This window comes from Taudactylus pleione, unplaced genomic scaffold, assembly GCF_031769625.1.
Source record: "Taudactylus pleione unplaced genomic scaffold, aTauple2 ptg000969l, whole genome shotgun sequence".
Lineage (NCBI taxonomy): Eukaryota > Metazoa > Chordata > Amphibia > Anura > Myobatrachidae > Taudactylus > Taudactylus pleione.
Genome location: NW_028285370.1, coordinates 2,096,813 through 2,116,375, shown reverse-complemented (window position 1 = coordinate 2,116,375; position 19,563 = coordinate 2,096,813).

Sequence of the window (19,563 nt, the reverse complement as noted above, 5' to 3'; positions counted from 1 at the left end):
ATGTACGACCCCACGGGAGCGCGCTCTGTCCGATATCATGCCCATACACGGTACGATGTAGCAGCGATATCGTACCAATCCATCGGATCGGCTGCTTAATCGCACCGTGTGTGGGCACATTAACACGCACCATCTTACCGCAGCAGGTGCAATTTTACCAACATCTGCACTAAGGTTTTAACAAATTCAGTCATGGCTGTCTGCCATGTTCTAGATAGTGTTCTGTATAGTGTTAAATATTAAGAAGATGGGGTGAGTGGCCAAATCTACTGACCACATGACAGCTGAAATATCCAGCTCACAAGTAGGTAGGTTAGTAACAATTTATATATGCTTATTTTTTTCACAAGAAAGAAGTAGACATGCAAAAAAAAAATCTAATTATTATTCTGGGGTATAGTAGATCTTATGATTTTGTGTGAAGATTATTCTAAATCAGTGGTCTCCATCCTTAATTGGGGTGGGAGCTACTTGAGAAAAATGAGACGTCTTGAAGAGCCACCTTTTATTCTTGAAAGCTAAAATCTGGCTAATAAGCAAATTTGTCATAGAAAAACAACAATGCATTTATTAATACAGTATAAAGCTACTAAGCTTTGGATGGAGATAAAGGGCCTGATTCACTACAGAACGCAATTCTCCTTATACGCACGCAACGCAGTTGCTAATATCAACGGTGCTTTTTAAAAGTTTGCATTCACTTTGCGATTGCATCCTGACATAAGGACGCCTACTTTCCCTTACATCCGTATACTAGGGCAACATAGGGAAACAATCGGTAACATCGAGTAACATCGGACCCATATGCACACTTACACAAGCCCTGATCTTATTCAGAAATTGCTAACAGCTATGCACGCTATCAGTGCTATGGCTGCTTATGGCCACGCAGTGGATAATTTATGCACGCCCTGCAAAGGCGTTGCAACGCACTGGCACGCCTACGTTCGCCTGACCACACCCACATCACCACCCACAAATGGCACTTCCTGTCAATCGCTCTGCTCTGGATCTGCGTAGCCTCTGCAATCGCAGTTCCCATCACAATTGCTAGTTCACGCAAGTCAACTGATTGTGTGCGTATTAGCAACTGCGTTCCTTGCTGAATCAGGCCCAAAGTCAACTGAGATAAAGTGCCAGCCAATCAGCTCCTAACTGCGGTTTCTTCAAACACAGCCTGTGACATGGCAGTTGGGAGCTGATTGGCTGGGACTTTATCTCCGTTCACTTTATGGTCCCACACCCCCTTTTCAAAGTGCCCAATCTGTACCTCTGATGCCTGTTGAGAGCTGTCAGCGGAGAGCAGGGTGCTGCTGGAAGTATTATGCTGGTGGGACAGTGGATGGCCTGGTCCCACACTCCCACCTGGTCCCGCATTCCCACCAAGCAGTGCCCGGTCAGTGCTTCTCTTGACGCAGTCAGCGGCGAGCCTGCTGGCAGTGTCTGTCTTGCAGTGACAGCTTCCATGCCACGTGAGGTTAGAGCAGTAAAGTGAGCTACCCCGCCGGGCTACCACCATTGCCGTAAGGCGAGCTTCCCAGATTGAGGCGGCGCAGCCACCAGTCACTCGTGAGTGGCGGGTTGGCGACTGCTGTTCTAAAATAAGATCCCCATAGGGCCCAAAAGACTCATGGCTGTGCTTTGTGCTATAGGTACAAGATGCTGTATTGTGTTAATATTAAAATAAACCTCTATATGCCCCTGCCAGTACCTTCTAAAACCCTTCCTATAAACCTCTAAGGATGACACTAATTTGCGTACGCAGTCATACCATAAATAAAGACTTAGATGTGGAATCTGTGGTTCCAAAGCACAAGTGATATTCAGGTAAAAGTTCAGACAGTTACACACAATTGATCAAGACACAATTTAGGCGCAAAAGGAAATTATACAGACCCCAAGTACAGTATACATACGCAGGCGCTTCCGGACCCGGAGATAGGCATCAGCAAGAGACCCCTAGTCATACAGCGTTCAGCATGAAGACTGAGAACCAGCGTTCGTGCACTCATATTTATACCCCCCCAGAATAAACAGGACAATAGGGAAGTCTGTTGCTGATATCATTGGTTCCCAGGGGAGAAGCATCTGTTACAGCACATTTAACAGGCTGGTTCAAACAGACTCTCCCTGCCTCTAACAGCTGGGGATCTTCCTCTTCACTCCCCCTGCAACATCCTAACAGCTGTTCCTAAAATATACATTTTGTTGCTTGTAGGCTCTGTGATCCATAACTCGAGAATGCATGATGCGATCTCCTCACCGATAACACCGGAATACTGTAAAAAGAATACGCATCAGTACAACTCCAAACACGACTTGTTTAGCATGTATAATACCTTGGTTATCAAATATCTTTATTTCTCAGCATTTAACTAACTGAACCAACTTAAATCATACACTTTAGAGCTTATTGAACCTTATGTGTGAATATGTAATGTGTGGGTATTTGGGGTTTGATATAAGGATGCTAGTTATTAATGGGTGAGATTTAAGTGCATAATTTCTCATACACGAAGTGAACATCCAGCAGTGTGGATTGCTGAGCATTGTGGTTCCACATGCCCTCTGTCAGCAGGCCCCCACCTGTCCTGTGTTCAAAGGAAAAAAAACCTCTTTTGTTCTCCCAGACTCTTGTGTGAACTGTGAATCAAGCTGTGAAGTAGGGGCCATCCTGTCTGTGTGTGGGGCTAAGACCTGTTTAGGACTCAGACAAATCCAATTGTGTAGATCAATGCCTGGATTATATTACAATTGCCACAACTATACTTTATCTGCATCCAGGGATTCCCAATTTGTATGTAAAAATACCCATTGTCTATTCTATTTACTTTTACTCAGGAAGCTTGTTTTTCCAGTTGCCCTTGGTAGATTAACAAAAACATTGCCATCTGTTCTTAGCTCCTGAGTTGTAACTTGAAGTGACGCTGGTCACAAAATGGAGTCTTGCAGATTCTTGTTTCTAAAATGGAGTCTAGCTGCCATTTGCAAGATGGTGTCGCGCACGCTTCAATTTTTAACTGATCTTGTCTCAGCCAATTATTCAGCTTCGACAATTGCATCACATCTCTATATTTTCTTTTAATTGCAAATAATGTCCAAAATTGTATTTGTCTGGAAAATATCCTTATCAGGGCGTATATATATAAAACATCTCCACACAGTGTGTGTGTGTATATATATATATATATATATGCACATATATAAAGTATATCTACACAGTATGAATCTGTGTGTTTATGTGTGTATATATATATATATATATATATATATATATAGGACTGGTGCGATACGACAAGCCGGCATCGGGCTGGAGAGGCTCTGCTGCCTTCTCCACTTGCCAGGTGCCCACTGAGATTTTGTTACCAGCGGGCGCCCGGTGGCTTCTTCCCTGCTGATGGAGGCTGGAGCTTACGCCTGAGCTCCAGTTTCCGGCTTCTGGCTCCTGCAGTGTGTGTAGGGAGAGACGTAATGATGTCTCTTCCATAGTGCCGAGCACAAGGAGCTGTCGTACAGCAGTGGGTGCAGGAGCGAGGTTTCAGTTAGGTACAATGTTGTGTGTCTGCGTGTCATTTTGTGTAAGGGGCACTATTACTGTGGGCATTGCATAAGGGGCACTTTTACTGTGGGCATTGCATAAGAGGCACTACCAGAGCTGTAACTAGACTTTTTGGTGCCCTGTGCCAAAAAAAGCATTGGCGCCCCCCTCATTTTTCAATGCACCCAAAAAAGGGCCATGGCCTCATGAGGAAGGGCCAGGGAAGAGATAGGAGAGGTCAGAAGATGCTGGGGATGAAATAAGAGGAAGCTACAAGCAAGAATGATAATAAACAGTAATTTGAGAGGCCCAAACTGCGCCCCCTGACCTGTGGTGCCCTGTACGATGGTACCGGCCGCACTACCCTAGCTACGGCCCTGGGCACTACTACTGTGGGCACTTACTATAAGGAGCACTACTATTGTGGGCATTGTGTGCAAGGGGCACTACTACTGTGGGCATTATGTGTGTAAGGGGCAGTACTGTGGACATTGTGTATTAGGGGCACTACTGTGTGTCATAACATAAATAAAGGATACTACTATGTGGTGTAATGTGAATCAGGGGCACTGCGGTGTAATGTGAATAAGAATTTGAATTGGGGGTTCTATTGTATGGCCACGCCCATTTCTTGTGAGACCACGCCCTTTTTTGCACAGCGCGCTGTCCCTTTATAAAGAAATGGAAGGGTGCAAATTTATAGTTTGCACGGGTGCGCCGAACACCCTAGCATCGGCCCTATATAATTATATAAAAATATATAATCTCATTGATATTTTGTTGATATTTTGTTCTGCTTTGTTTGTGCGCTATGACATTGTGGGTGTGCAGCAGTAGTGAAGGTGCACTGGATCTTTCTGGAGAGGGAATTACTCCCTGCCAAGAAGATGCTCCTCTATCTCTGTATGTTTTATTTATTGCTGGTTTGGCAGGCTTGGACGGCTTTTCTTTCTCTGAGGGGAGGGAGGGGACGTTAGAAGTCGAAAAAAGGAATAACAAACAAGCATAAAACAAACTAATCCGATGAGTCAGGTAATTAGTCCATTGAAGAGGCTGCATATTTATATTCCTGTTGCTTTCTGCTTCTATGGACATCCGGATCCCGGGCACAGGTGGAGATGAGAGCTGCTTTATAATTGGCCCATCTGTCTGGACATTACTAGACCCCCCTATAATGCAACACAGCAGCTCCGAGCTGTCAGTCATCCCGTTCCACACCTTTCCAGTGTCTTTGATTCCAATTCCATTATTATGTACTCGTATGTTCAGGATGCTCTATTCCTTATAACCTTTTTTTAAGGCTTGAACATATTAGCCTTAATAAACGTCATTATTTTGCAGAATATTCACTTCTGAATCTTTCTATTATCTTTCATGTATATGGCACTACCGAGCTTCCAATGACAAACTGTGGAATAAAAAACAGAATTCAAAACAAACAGAAAACTAAAACAAAACAAAAGCTCACAGAACAACAAACTGACAGCACCGGGATAAGCTTCCTCGCTCCAAACAGATGAAGAGAGTTTGGAGACAGCGTCATCATTCAATTTGTCCACAAACTGAGGGTCAGATTCAGAGATGGACGCTTATGCCGCTGCAGTTAGAATTGTTGCAGCCGCCGGCATTTGTCTTGACACACCCGCCCGCGGCTTCACAGATCCAAGCAGCTGTATGCAAAGACTCGGCATCGGTCACAGATCAGTCGATTGTTGGACTTCTTAGTAAGCCTTTGATCACGCAGAATGGCAGCGGGAGCGGAGACTCTGGAGCCATTTTTACTACGTACGGGATCGCAAGCAACGACACTTCCCAGGTCGCGACACACCTGCATTTCGTCGCCACCCCCCCCCCCATTGCCGCCCACAAATGGTCCATTCCTGTCAATCACTTTGCAAATAAATCTTCACTGTGAGCGATGTTGGTAATGGAAATTGACTCATGCGTACATCAGTGATAATCGCTCAACTGCGTAATGCCCATAGGCAGTCAGATCATGTGGTGTCCATCATTGCTGCAGGGCTGGCCGACTGGCTGTGTCAATAATATTGCAGGAAGGGGGGGTTAGGGTTAGGCACCCCCGGGAAGAGGTTAGGATTAGGCACCCCCCCGGGAGACAGGTTAAGGCAGCGGGGAAGGGGGATTAGGGTTAGGCACCTTAAAGGAGAGTTACGGGGGGGAATTAGGTTAGTTATACCTCTATAGACGATCAGGATTTCCTCCTCTGTCGGGCTGCCGCTGATAATGGCCATCTTCCAACTGCATTTTTAACCATGCTGGTTAATAGTCCCGTGGGTTTTGACATTGCAGTTGTGTTGTAGAGTAACATGCTGTCATATTGGCACAATGGCCCATTTTGTCTGCACCTGCATTTATTTTATTCTTTTTGCTTGCCAAGGTGAAATAAATATAATCTATCAGCTCCAATAGAGAAGCTCCTCCCGCCAGCCAAACATTATGCCAAAGGCATTACTTCATCTGACTTACAGACACAGCTGTATAGACCAGCATCCGATGATGCCAATATCGCTATTGCATCTGCAAAGAGTTCAATGTTGTAGAGGCCCTCAGGGACCCCTAACAGTTCATGTTTTCTGGACCACCTGGGGATCTGTTAAAATGTATAAAGTTCCGTACATACTATGCAATGTGTACCCAGCCGGCGGAAAAATATATAGCGTGTGCTGTACACACTATACAATCGGATGTACGACTGCGCAATATGTCGGCCCATGCTGCATTTAGCAGCATGGCATTGTTCATTGCATCTTCCCATCTGCTGTGCCGCCCTGCAGATGGGACGATGCGATGAACGACCAGCGCGCACGCGCAATAGAGTGTACACACTATAGGATCCACGCAATATATCATTCCGATCTGCACTGGAATTATATATTGTGCGATATGTCTTATAGTGTGTACCCAGCTTTAGTATTAAATGCACCTGTGCACCAGCTAGGAGACCTGAAAAACATGAACTGTTAGGGGACCATTAGGATAAAGTTTGGAGACCATCTGCTCAAGGACAAACAGCAGCCCAGAAGGATCTGACTGTAGGAGTTCACAATTACTGACATTTTGTTTTCAGGGTGATATCTGTAATTTGTAACGTTAAGTGGGGGGCATTGGCTCTATGCTATTCCAATAGTATAAATGTGGGGGTTCACCATTAGACAACTTTAATGTATTGACTTCTGCATACACTTCTGCAACTTTTACTAAATTCATTGGTTTATCTTTCAGTATTTGTTCAGTGCTTTTAATACACAACTGTGTATTCAATGTGCTATTGCATTGGATAGAAATGAATAGCTAGAGCAGCTTGGTCTAATTACCATGGGTGACAAAATAACAGTGACTGATAATATATAGAACAGGCTGAAACACACACGTATAAACGTTGCAGGAGGGAGGAAGGTAGAAGACATTTAAATATAAGAATTAATATCTAAATTATTTATATAAGCAATTTAGGCATTTATATTTATAGTCAGAATTTCTTTGTAATAATGCTGTGACTTTCACCTCCAATATGGTGCACGGCGGTGACTGTGCCCTGTGATCCACGCCGCGTGTGCCACTCACTCCAGATCTCACTGAGCATTGCTATGAAGGTGCAGGGAGCGGCTCACCAGACCGAGCTCCACCTAACCCCAATGTAACAAACAAAAAGCCTATAATTGAAACAAGAAAGCCTAATAAACACAATGCACGGCTCTAACAGAACTGTCACTTCCTGCCTTAAATCACTAGAAGAATCACTGCTCAATCTTATTCTACTTGCAAAGCACGTCCTGTATCATTGTAACCCCTGCAATAAGCCCTAGAGTCCCCCCGCACTGCAAAAGATTGAGGGTGAGATGTATCAAGCCTTGGAGAGAGATACAGTGGAGAAGTTGCCCAAAGAAACCAATCCTCTCCTAACTTTAATATATCTAGCACAGTCTTTGAAATGACAGTTACAAGCTGTTACGCTCCAGGGTTTGATACATCTCCCCCAGAGAGTGACCTCTAGAATGATTCCAGAAATATTCCTGCAGAAAAAGCTGTGCAGAATCAGTGTTCCTGGTTCACTACAGTTCATACATGTTGTTACAATGTCGTGTCTGTATTTAAACCTTAAATGCATAACTTATGGAACATAGGACCGTATTCAATTAGTTTTGCATTGGCGAGAAAGTTCTGCCTGCCCGACTTTTCGCCTACATCGTGTGTTTTGGAGGCGAAAACTTATCGCGCGCGTCCCCGCTATTTGCCGTAATCAATTACAGGCGAAAACAGCAAGCGGCGAATGCGGAACAGGCAGAAAGTACTGTCAGAATTGGGGAAATCAGTCTGAAGTGAACCCCCCAAAAAGATGCACTAACATTGGGGAACAATGTAGAAGTGTTCCAATAGCCCTAATAAAACTATTTGGGGTACTGAAGAGGTTGAAAAATCTTGTTATTAGCGTCCTTGTAAAAGTGGTGAAGAATGACATTAAGCAGTATTTTTTGGTGAAAATAATTATCCTGTCAAATTTGGGGTACTCGAATATGGGTGCAAGCATGTTTTAATGTCTCTAAAGTGATGTTTAAAAAAAACATGAAAAACACACCTGTTGCATGCACCTGCAATCCTAAAAACACCTGACCCATCCGTGCAGACTCCTAAGAAGGCTATTTCGATAGTTTTTATGTTTGTCCCCCCACTTTCTACTTTTTCGCCCCCCAAAATAAAAGTACTTTTTTTGGGGTGTTCTTATTTTTTTTTTTCTCAGGATTTTTTTTACACAGTTGTCCTTTGGGGGCTGTCCCAAGAGTTCTGAGTGGCTTCCCCACCTTTGCACCCCAAAATACAAATTTTACCCTTCTTTTCTCCTGCTATTCTTAGGCCAATCTTTATCGCCCATTACATTGCATTGTACTTCCGCGTAGGCAAAACCCGGCTGGAATTGAATTTGGAGATAAGTTCCGACCACGCGAAAAGCCGAGATCGGCGATACTTTTCCGCGGATAACAGCATTTCGCTTCTAATTGAATATGGCTCGTAGATGGCAAATGGTCATAGATGGCATCTTATGTGCTGGCGCTATATAAATCAATGTTAAAAAAATAATTGAAAGGGCAGCAAAAGAGAAGTTATACTCTGCCCTTGGCCAATACTGTAAAAACGGGACACATTATTACGGGACTGGTGCAGTAATACCTCCCAGCCATTTGGAAGTATACAGCACTACGGAACGTGAGTTATTGTCTCTGCTGCAGAATTTCAGAAACTCTCACCCATAAATGACATAGCGAGCCTGGCTCAGAGGTGTACGCCAGTCCCCATGTTTATGCAGTTGAGCAATAATCAGCAATCTGCGTGTGCATCTGAATCGCACGGCGCACGCGTCAAAGTCCACTACCGGCTATTTTCGCACAGGACGATTGACAGTTGTGCACCGTTTGGGGGAGGTAACGGGATGGCGGTGGAAAAAATTCAGAAACGTCACGGCCGTTTTTTGGGGGCGGGACGCATCCTTCATCCGCGATCCGGTATGTAGATAACATGGCTCTGGCGTCTCAGCACATGCAGCCATTCTGCACGACTATAGGGCTAGTCAGAAGCCTGATTATCGAAAGATATGTGATGGCGGCTGCGTCTTTGTACGCAGTCTATAGGGTTTACGAGGTCGCAATGGACATTTGCATATTTTGTCGCACAGCAGCTGCATAGAAAGACGTAGCAGTGACGCCATTGGGGTACTTCTCTGTATTAGGCCCAGAGGTTCTTGCAGGAAAGAGCTTCTAGTAAAACAGAGCGGATTGTACAGAGCAGAACGCCCGCCTGACGGTCACTTCGCAGTTGCCTAATACCCTGAGAAGATATGTTTAGAAGACGTTTAGGTATTATTATAAAAAAGTGTCTGTATTTGGTTTTAGAAAGAAAAGAAAAACAGCGCCCGTATTGTCCCCAAAATGATTGCTTGGGCAGCGAGATTTGTGGGTCTCCACAATGTAGGGAATTCATAAAAAAATTTAAGATATATTGGGGGGGATTCACCAAGGATTGGAGAGAGATAAAATTGTGACAGATAAAGTACCAACCAATCAGCTCCTCTCAATTTAGAGGCTGTTTGAAAAATGGCAGTTAGGAGCTGATTGGTTGGTACTTTATCACTCTCCACTTTATCACTCTCCAAGGCTTTAGTACATCTCCCCCATTTGCTTTATAGTCTCTCTTCAAAGCGAGAACGGTAAAGCTGTTACACACCTGCAGTTTATTGACGCTTTGTTTTATTACAAATGTTTGGTCAAACAGTGTATAATGAACATAAGAAATGTCAGGCTAATACTTCCTGTTATAGTCATATTTATTCATTCTTTTAATTTCTTTTCATTCTTTTAATTTCATAATATACTATATGCCAATATAAACTAATATGCCACATAGCAGAGCCCCAAAATCATACTGTGCCTCATAACACTGCCCCAATTCATAATATGCCATACATCTGGGCCACAAATTCATTATATGCCACACAGCTGTATCCCCAGTTCATAGTTATGCTACACATCAATGCCTCCAATACATATGCCACACAGCTGTGCACAAAATGTATTGTATTCCACATAGCCATGAATTATGCTATACAATGCCCCAAATTCTAATACATACACACACGTGCATCAGTCTTGGTCATCAGTTGAGCCAGCCTGGACTGAAAGAGACATCCTGGCTTTTTTTTGTGGACTCGGTGGCGCCCTCCAGTGGCCGGCGCCCCTAGGCAGCCGCCTAATGGTAGCACCGGCCCTGTATAACCCCACTTTATACTGTGATTTCCCACCTAAAGCTGCTCTGCAAACTGAATATCCGTTGCCTAAATTAAAAAATAATCAAAAAATAACTTTGATTATTTATCATGTATCTGTAAGACCTGCCTTTTAGGAGCAGGGCTGGCGCTAAGCTTATCTGTGCCCTAGTGCCGTCCATGCTGCACTGCTGTGCCCCTTCCCTCCCCCTGAGCGTTTATCCAGTAACGCCAGCGGGAGGGTTGGGGCGATGTTTTCCTGTTCTCCCGGGCAAAGGGAGCAATTCAATTGGTTTAAACGCGGCTATTTCTTTTGGACACCCGACGGAGCAATTCAATTGTTGCTCCGTTCGGGCACAAACATCCGCGGCTGCACTTATTTCCCGAGGTGGCGAGCAGAAATGTGTGATAATTCGGCACTTTGGGCACCCAGATGGTACTAAGGGCACCCAAAGCAGTACTTTAGGCTGGTTTAGCTGCTTTGCATGGCTATACCCAGTGCTTTTCGGGCAGCACATGCGACACTCACGCCCTAACTCAGGAAAACAATTGAATTGCTCCTATGGGTGCCTATTACATTTGGGTGCCTAAAAAATTTATTGACTCACCAAAATGTGATAAACATGTGAGGAGGATTATAATAGGAATAAGTACACCTGTTATCTTAATTTAGAACCATACATTTAAAGAAGAAAATGGTAAGGGGGGGGGTGAGTAGCTACAATAGTGAGGGGAGAACACACGGGGCCCTATTTATTAAGTATTATGCTTTAGACCCAATAATTTGAATTTATTATCACCGCTTGGGAAACAGTCAGGAAGCCGATGGACGGAATCCCGACCGTAGGCTTCCCGACTTTCTAATTCCGGCAAAGGCTAAATGACAGGCGTCGAAATCCCGACGCCTGTCATTTTACCTACGCCGGGAGCCCGACACCCGGCTTACCGATTGAAGGTAAGCCGGACGCGGACAGCTGCGCAGGGGGGTTAGGTTTAGGGTTTCTGGGGGGGACTTAGGGTAAGGCACCCCCGGGAGTTTAGGGTTAGGCTAGGGGAAGGGAGGGTTAGGGTTAGGCACCCCCCCGGGGGACTTAGGTTTAGGCTGCGGAGAAGGGGGGGGTTAGGTTTAGGCACTTAGAGGGGGGATTAGGGTTAGGCACTTGGGGGGGAGGTTAGGGTTAGGCACCCCTAAGGGGGTGTTAGGGGGGAGAATAGGTTAGTCAATACTTACCTCTCGACGATCGGGATTTTCACTGCTGCTGGGATGCCGCTGTCAGGATTTGAACCGCCGGCTAAATCATACTGAATCCTCACCGCTTGTCATGGCAATAAGAGGTGATGTACAGCCGGGAGCCAGTCCCTGCAATCACTTTACTAATGCGATCACTTTACTTTTTGCTTCGGGACCCCTTTGCGCCCCTGTACGTGCGCGGCTATCAGACTACCCATGCTTGAGTGGCCATTGCCTACAGAGTGTGGCTCCCTCTACCAGTACATTGTGCAATCTGTAGCCCATAGGCTCCAATGCTAACACGTCTAAAGATGGCGTTGGCTACGGGGAGGCCAAGACCCGGAATGCTTCAGTTTTGTTAGCCCAAATAAAATCTATAAGTGACCTTTGGAGACATCTAAGAATGTTTTATTGAATTGAGATAAGAAGCGTTTGCCTGAGATAAAGAAGTCGGGAGGATGTTCAATTTAACGGCAACTGTGCGACCAAACCAAGAGATAATTAGTTTGTTCCAAGCTGCCAAAATGAACAGACGCTAGTAGTGGAGGAAAGTTGGCAGCCTACAATTGGTCATGAGATTTGGTTGGGTATATTCCTACATATTTCATCTTGTGAGGCTGCCAACAGAGGTTATAAATCATCTGTAAAAGCTGCAGGATTGTCATATATCTGATGAGGATGTGATTGCCTCAGTTCTGTGTCACAAAGGTGTCATGTGTCTCCAGATTTATCAAATTCTTTGAACTGTACAGAGATTCTTTTAATCTGTGTTAATCGCCAACTTTGATGTGAGCCAGACATCTGAATAGATTTGTGCCGGCTGTATCCCGTGTTGGCGCTAGCTTGCACTTAGTAGAATGAGGCTTCTAGGCCATTGGACGAGCTTGCACTTAGTAGAATGAGGCTTCTAGGCCATTGGACGAGCTTGAACTTAGCAGCATGAGGCTTCTAGGCCATTGGACGAGCTTGCACTTAGCAGCATGAGGCTTCTAGGCCATTGGACGAGCTTGCACTTAGCAGCATGAGGCTTCTAGGCCATTGGACGAGCTCGCACTTAGCAGCATGAGGCTTCTAGGCCATTGGACGAGCTTGCACTTAGTAGCATGAGGCTTCTAGGCCATTGGACAAGCTCGTACTTAGTAGCATGAGGCTTCTAGGCCATTGGACGAGCTTGCACTTAGTAGAATGAGGCTTCTAGGCCATTGGACGAGCTTGCACTTAGTAGAATGAGGCTTCTAGGCCATTGGACGAGCTGGCACTTAGTAGCATGAGGCTTCTAGGCCATTGGACGAACGGCTGCTACCTGGGCACTTTCCTGGAACACGACCTCTGTGGCATCTTTATATTTCTAGAAATAGACAAATTGATCACAAAAAAATCTCAACCGGTAAAACTCTGACTCTGTGACCAGTCAGAAGCAATTAGGAACCCAAAAAGCACCTGCCAACCAGAAATCCAGACAACCAAAAAGGGACCTTAAAAACATGATGATGTGGAAAACACCCAATTTTTCATGTCCTTACAGCCTCCAGCAGTATTAGACTCTCAGATAAAAATGATCACAAAACAATTAAGCATAATACAAACACCACACAGCACAAGCTTCATAATAATATACAATTTGGATACTAATAAGCATTTAGGATGGACATAAACTGATAGATTAATCCAGCCAATGTGGACGATTTATGACCATTCTGAACGACTTGTTCAGTGTATGTACATGAACGATAATTGTCAAATGCTCAAAAAAAACCATTTGTGATGTCTATATTTGATTTTCAAGCATGTACGATCTGTCCGACCGTTGCTCTGCAGATATTGTTTACAGCTCATGCACAGAAACAACTTTATGGATTTTGAAGTATGTTCATCCTATTCTGAGCCTGACGCCACTTGGCCTGATCAGGTTCACCGTGAAATAGGATGTTTATTGGCTTGAACTGGGCGGTGCCAAAGCAATGGCACAGAACTACCCTGACTTGTGGGCGTATATATAAAGCTTTGTGCGATTCTGAATCAGTTCTGCGTATGGGGAAGGGATCTCACATGTCGATATTTATGATGATGGTTGCAATGGTCGGCGTACAACCAATGGGTGGCGCTAGTTCTGCTTTCACGCGCATGTCTCCCGCATTAGTTGAATTGCATTAGCATAAGGTAGTAAATCTGGCTTCCGCAGCTTAGCGTGTGACCTAGAATCAGACCTGAAATGGTCACATTTGCCAGTGTTCTCTGTGAATGCAGAAAGATCATCGATTTCTCCCTACCAATCGCTGGTACTGTGAAATCCGTTAAATCGTGATGATAAATTGCTTAATATAGAGAAGCCTGCTTCAGAGGTGGACGCAAAAGTCACCTGTATGCAACTTTATGAAAATGCCAGTACTTTCTTGAAACCCACTGTAAAACTGCCGCTTGGGTCTTGCACCCGCACTGTGGCAGGTGCAGGTTTTCTGCCTGAGTATGGCCTCCAAACTAAACGATTGAGTGTCTGAGTATGCAAACACGTCAGTGACACTCCCATAACACGCCCATACGACGGACCATTTCCGTGCATCTGCTTAGCCACTTCCCTGTCACCGCTCCCAGGAATGCCCAATCCAATTTCAGAACACTTCTGTTTGCGTACTTCTTAAATCGCGATTGCGACCCTGTACTGTTATAACGTAATTAAACCTTGTACAACCCTGCCTATACCTTCTAAACCTTTATACACTTCTGCCTATACCTTCTAAGTTGACGCTATTTGCGTACGCAGTCATACAGTAGAATAAAAGCCTTCAGACATGGAAATGTGTTTCCAACGCACAAAGTATATTATTCAACATAACAGTAGGTTACACGCTGTGATCTAAAGACAATTTAGCGCAAATATATCATACATACCCAAGGTACAGTTGTTACATACGCACGGGCACTGGAACCAGTTACCGGCATCAGCAAGAAACCTCCATCAACAGCATCAGCAAGAAGACTACAGATTGGAGTCGGTATGCACATTTATACCCTTACAGGGATAAGCAACACAATAGAAGAGTGTGGCATGGTTCCAATGGTTCCCAGTACGCGTGCATCTGTTACAGGACATTTAACAGGTTGATTCAAATGGACACAGATCAGCCTCCGACAGCCTTTTGTCTCCTTTTTCCCGCCGCTTGCAAATCTAAGCTGTTAATATTACAAAGTACATTTTAGTGTTTTAACTCTCTACAGTCCAGAAGTTGAGAATGCATGTTGCTATCTTCTCACCGATGTTACCGGAAAGCTGTTGAGACAGAGTAGATCAGTACAACACCAAACACGGTTTGCTTATCATGTACTAAACCTTAGTTGCAGAAAACAGTCTTTTCTTTACATGCTGGCATTGTGATTGAATTGAATAATAATAACCCTTTTGCACTATGCAACCATTGCTTTAAGTGTATGTATGCAAGGGAGAATGACACTAAATAGCGTTGTGCGTCTGGGGGTCTGTGGGGTACTTAGTGAGCAGCACTAAGCTGGAAAGGTATCTCTGAGTGTATGGGACTAAGTCGGTATTGGTTGTGTAGGGATTGTTAAAAAGCTGAACGTGCTAATAATTAGCTATTTTGCGTTGTGCACTGTTTAACATTGCGTGTATGTGTTAATGTGAATGCAGGGAAAACACCACTAATTTGCTACTTTTTACTGCTGTTCATATTTAAGTCTGTGGTGATTTTAATGTGTTGGAAAGTAATTTTTATGTATGTCAGACACCGTGGGTATGTGTTTGGGGAAGATTGTTAAAAAGCTGGCCATGCTACTTATTAGCAATTTTGCATTGTGTTTTGTGTACTATGTGGTTTTGACAAAATGGAGCTGTGTGACCTATTTCTAAGATGGAGTCTTGTCGTCATTCGCAAGATGGCGTCGCTCCGATCTAATTTTAAAACTGATTCTGTCTCAGCCAATTATCCAGCTTCGACAGTACGGACACAATCAGGGTGCATGCGCGGTGTGTGTTTTAGATGCTTGCGCAGTAGCAAAAACAATAGAGCTCTGCTCTGTCAACAACCACCATTGCGTGTCACTCAGAATTAGGTCCATAGAGTAATTTATAGATCACTGAATCGCTCAGACCATTTGTCGGAGTGTTGGAAGAAATCTCAGGTGTGTGACCAGCTTTAGACCAAAAGGGACAAGTGGCTGGAAGGAGAAACACAGAAGTTTGCATTTAATAGTTGTTGGAAATTATGTGTGTGCAGGTGGTGATATTGCAGAGTTATTGTATGTAGGCACACACTAGCGGATGACTCAAACTATGAACAACCCAGTTACTTAACCAGTGGTGTTGGGTTACTGATAGATAACAGGTACAGCTGTACTTACTGTTACATGCACACTGGTAGAAGGAGTGTATCTCGAGTGTATGCTGATAATGAGTAGGGGTGCAGGGTTGCTGGAACAGCTTACTGTATGCAGGTATACACTGGCATATGAGAAGATATATACCTGCAAACTTGTGTACATCTGTATTATTAGATGCACTCATTTATGAGTTTATGCAGCCATATATATAGGGTATGGATGTGTCTGGAGAATAAGATGGAGACATCAACATCATCAACTTTAAAACTTCTAAATGGTATACCTAGGAGTAAAAAAGTCTAGTAGCTAACAGTCAAGATTTGTGTAACTCATAGACATCACGCCGACGTACGGCGGTTTCAGAGGTGTCTTCCGGGTCTGGCGGTAATGTCCTGATGACTTCTGGCTCATTGTGTGGCGCTTCTGGTGATGTGTTCCTGCTAATCCTAAACCCCCCTCGATAGTGCCTAACTTCCCCTCCTGTCGCATAACTGTAACCCTCCATTGCAAGTCTGTGCAGAATGTTGACATTCTGCCTGTGCCGACATGTTCAATGTCGACATTTCAATGTTGTGGTGTCGACATTATGACTACATTCCGAATGGAACACATTTCAAAGGGAATGTTTACCTTGTGTCTGATATTTATAGAAAGATCAATGATTCTGTAGCTGTAGACTAAACCTGTATAATAGGTAACAGCGTGTACAGCTTAAACAAAAATCCATCAGTAACATGCACTGAAGCTGCTGGCAGGGCATTCATACACCTGATGAGGGATATTTACTAACACTGATTTATGGTACAATTCTACTGTAAACCCATAACAACCAATTAGCATTATTCGCTCTAGTGCAATTTAGGCATTAAACAAAATGTCTGCTCTGATTTTCCACCTCTGAGCAATGTTAGTAAATAGCCTTCAATGATGTGAAAGTTGTTCAATCTGAGGATACGGCTCTGCATGTTTAACTTCTATTATGGAGGGTACACACTGTACGATGGGGGGGATCAGATAACGATAACGATCGTTATCTGATCGTCCTGCATGTGTTGGATGATCGTTATCGAACATCCAACACATGCTGCAAGCCCCTTACAACTATAACGATGCTTGATTAATGATCGTGGGTCCCTATAGTAAACAGGCTAACCTGGTCGATATCGACCAGGTATTGCCTGCTTGCACGGACTACCGACGATGGTCGATAACGACCATACCTGGCCACGCATCGACCATCGTTTGGTTGTTTGCAGGGGCCAGAAGCTGTCAGATTTAAACGATAATGATAGGATCGTTATGGTACAAATCTGACAGTTTATCTGACCGTGTGTAAGCACCATAAGACTTGAATTGAATTAAAGCTTGCAGGAAAAATAACCTGTTAGATGCTTTATTCAACTTGAATATAGTAAGATCTATTCATTACAGTGCAACTACAGAGAGTACACACATGTGAGTGCATGTCTATGATCTATATACCATGTCCTGAGCTGCGGTGTTTGTGCTTCTCCAGGTAGGCGTGTTTATATTGTCATGGTATTATGGTAAAATGAATCAGTGACATATGGTACATCTGGTGGCACAAGAAATTCTGGATCTGTGTGGGAAGGTGATGTAATCCCAATTTAGGACAGGTAATTAATGACAGTAGCTAAAGATTATTAAAGGAGATGAGAGACTTGTTTTAACTTGCCCCAAAGAGTCCATTTACCATTTAATAACATCCAGGCTGAGACTACAGAACCTACAAATAGGGGACAGCCTGCTGGAGGGGAAGGAAATGACCTTATTAGGATGGAACACAGAGATATGATTCAGGTGACACTGTAGTGTAGGATAAACGACATAAAACATGTTGGAGAACAGTGTAACTAAATGCAATTATTTACATGTGATGTTCCCAGACCCTCTTGTTATTGGTGACAGAATGGGACATAGAGGCCTATTTATATTATATACCCATTTTTTTTTCATGCGGAAACTGCAGGGCTATTTAAAAAAAAATAAACTAATTCAGGAGATATCAGAGATATTTTATGTAAAAGGCTAATTAGCACTGCAGAACCGCAGTTTACATTTTTTTTCTCAATGGGGACTGCAGTCTGTCACCTATTTACTAAGCTCCGAAAAGTGTAGATCCATGGAGCTTGGCTCTGTTGGCTTACCATGGTGTTAGACAATTTGTGCCTAAGTAGGTATGACAGCTGGATTCCTATCTGGTAGCCTCTAACCTCCTCAGTGGTCATTTTCAGTAAGTCAGGAAGTGAGAGTGATAGCAATCAGGGGTAGGGATGGCCACCAATCATTGATGGAAAACCACCAATGATCGATGGTTTTACAATTGATGGCGGAGATCCAATGGTCTCCTCCATCAATGGCTCAGAGTTAAGCAATGTTTCTTGTATTTCTTATGCGCAGGGACATAGAGAATTGCTCCGCCCCCGGCATGACCTGCGAAGCCCCATCCCCACTTCCTGATTGGCCCGTTGCCCGGCAAGCATTAAAGCAGGGATGAAAGCATTAAAGCATTGATGGATGAAACCATTGGTGAATACCATTATGGTCAACCACCGATGGCACTATCAATGGTTAACCCACCGATGGCTGTCCCTAATCAGGGGTGCTTTCCCGGCAACAGTTTTTTTTATAACTTGGTATGAGAAATCCTTCCTTATTGCTGTGATCTGCGGTGATAAAGAATGATAATTAACAGGGCCTATTTATCAATATTGATAAATTGGCCCCATAGGGAGTTATATTGAATATAGGGCCTGATTCAGAGCCGGACGCTATTTGCGCTCCCTCGTTCAGAAAAAAGGGGCCAGCTATTTAGATTGAGCGCACGCTGTTTGCGGTCTGTTGACGCCTCTATGTCTGAGCGAGCGAACGAAACATGCGCTCGCTATTTTGTAAAGACGCCCCCTGGCCACTCGCATCCTACGTCATCTCCGCTATTTATTTGATTAATCGAGTACATCGAAAGGCGTCTGAACTGCTCGCAGTGCTTGTGGTTGGATTTTCCTACCGCAATCATGCGAGCAGTTCAGGCTAAAAGACAACCAAGTGATGTGGTCGTTGACGCTGCTTTGTTAATTATGCACACCCTTAAAACGCCCGTTTTGACCTTTTGGCACGCCTGCGTTCAGATCACCACTCCCCGTTTTCGAGCACCTTCCCCTGTTACCACCCACAAACGCCTCATCCTGTCACTCATATTAGCAGGCATTCGCTATTTTGCAAGCACACAATTTCTGACCGCAATGAATGGTTCGCGCATGCGTATTACAACCCATACGCATGCGCAGTTGTGCGAACATCGCTCAGAGCGAACGAGCGGCCACTTACGAGCGGCTCTGAATCAGGCCCATAGGTCGGTGGTAAGTGTAGAGAGTAGTGCAGCATAGAATCCCAGTGGTCTGCAAAATAAGGATGATTTAATTCATGATTCATAATTAACACTTTAAATTCCACCCACAATGATATTTTTTCTATGGGTGGTGTTATCCTTTAGATACAGGTTTCATCATATGGAGTGTACATAATTTATATCCCATTTTAATACCGCTGTTTACACACTCTGCAGTCAGCACAAAGGCCGCCGTGCCGAGGCTGTAGAAGAAATAAGGGGATGTTGGCAGCGCAGAGTATCTCCAGGCCCCTCTCACAAGATAATGTGAGGTCCTG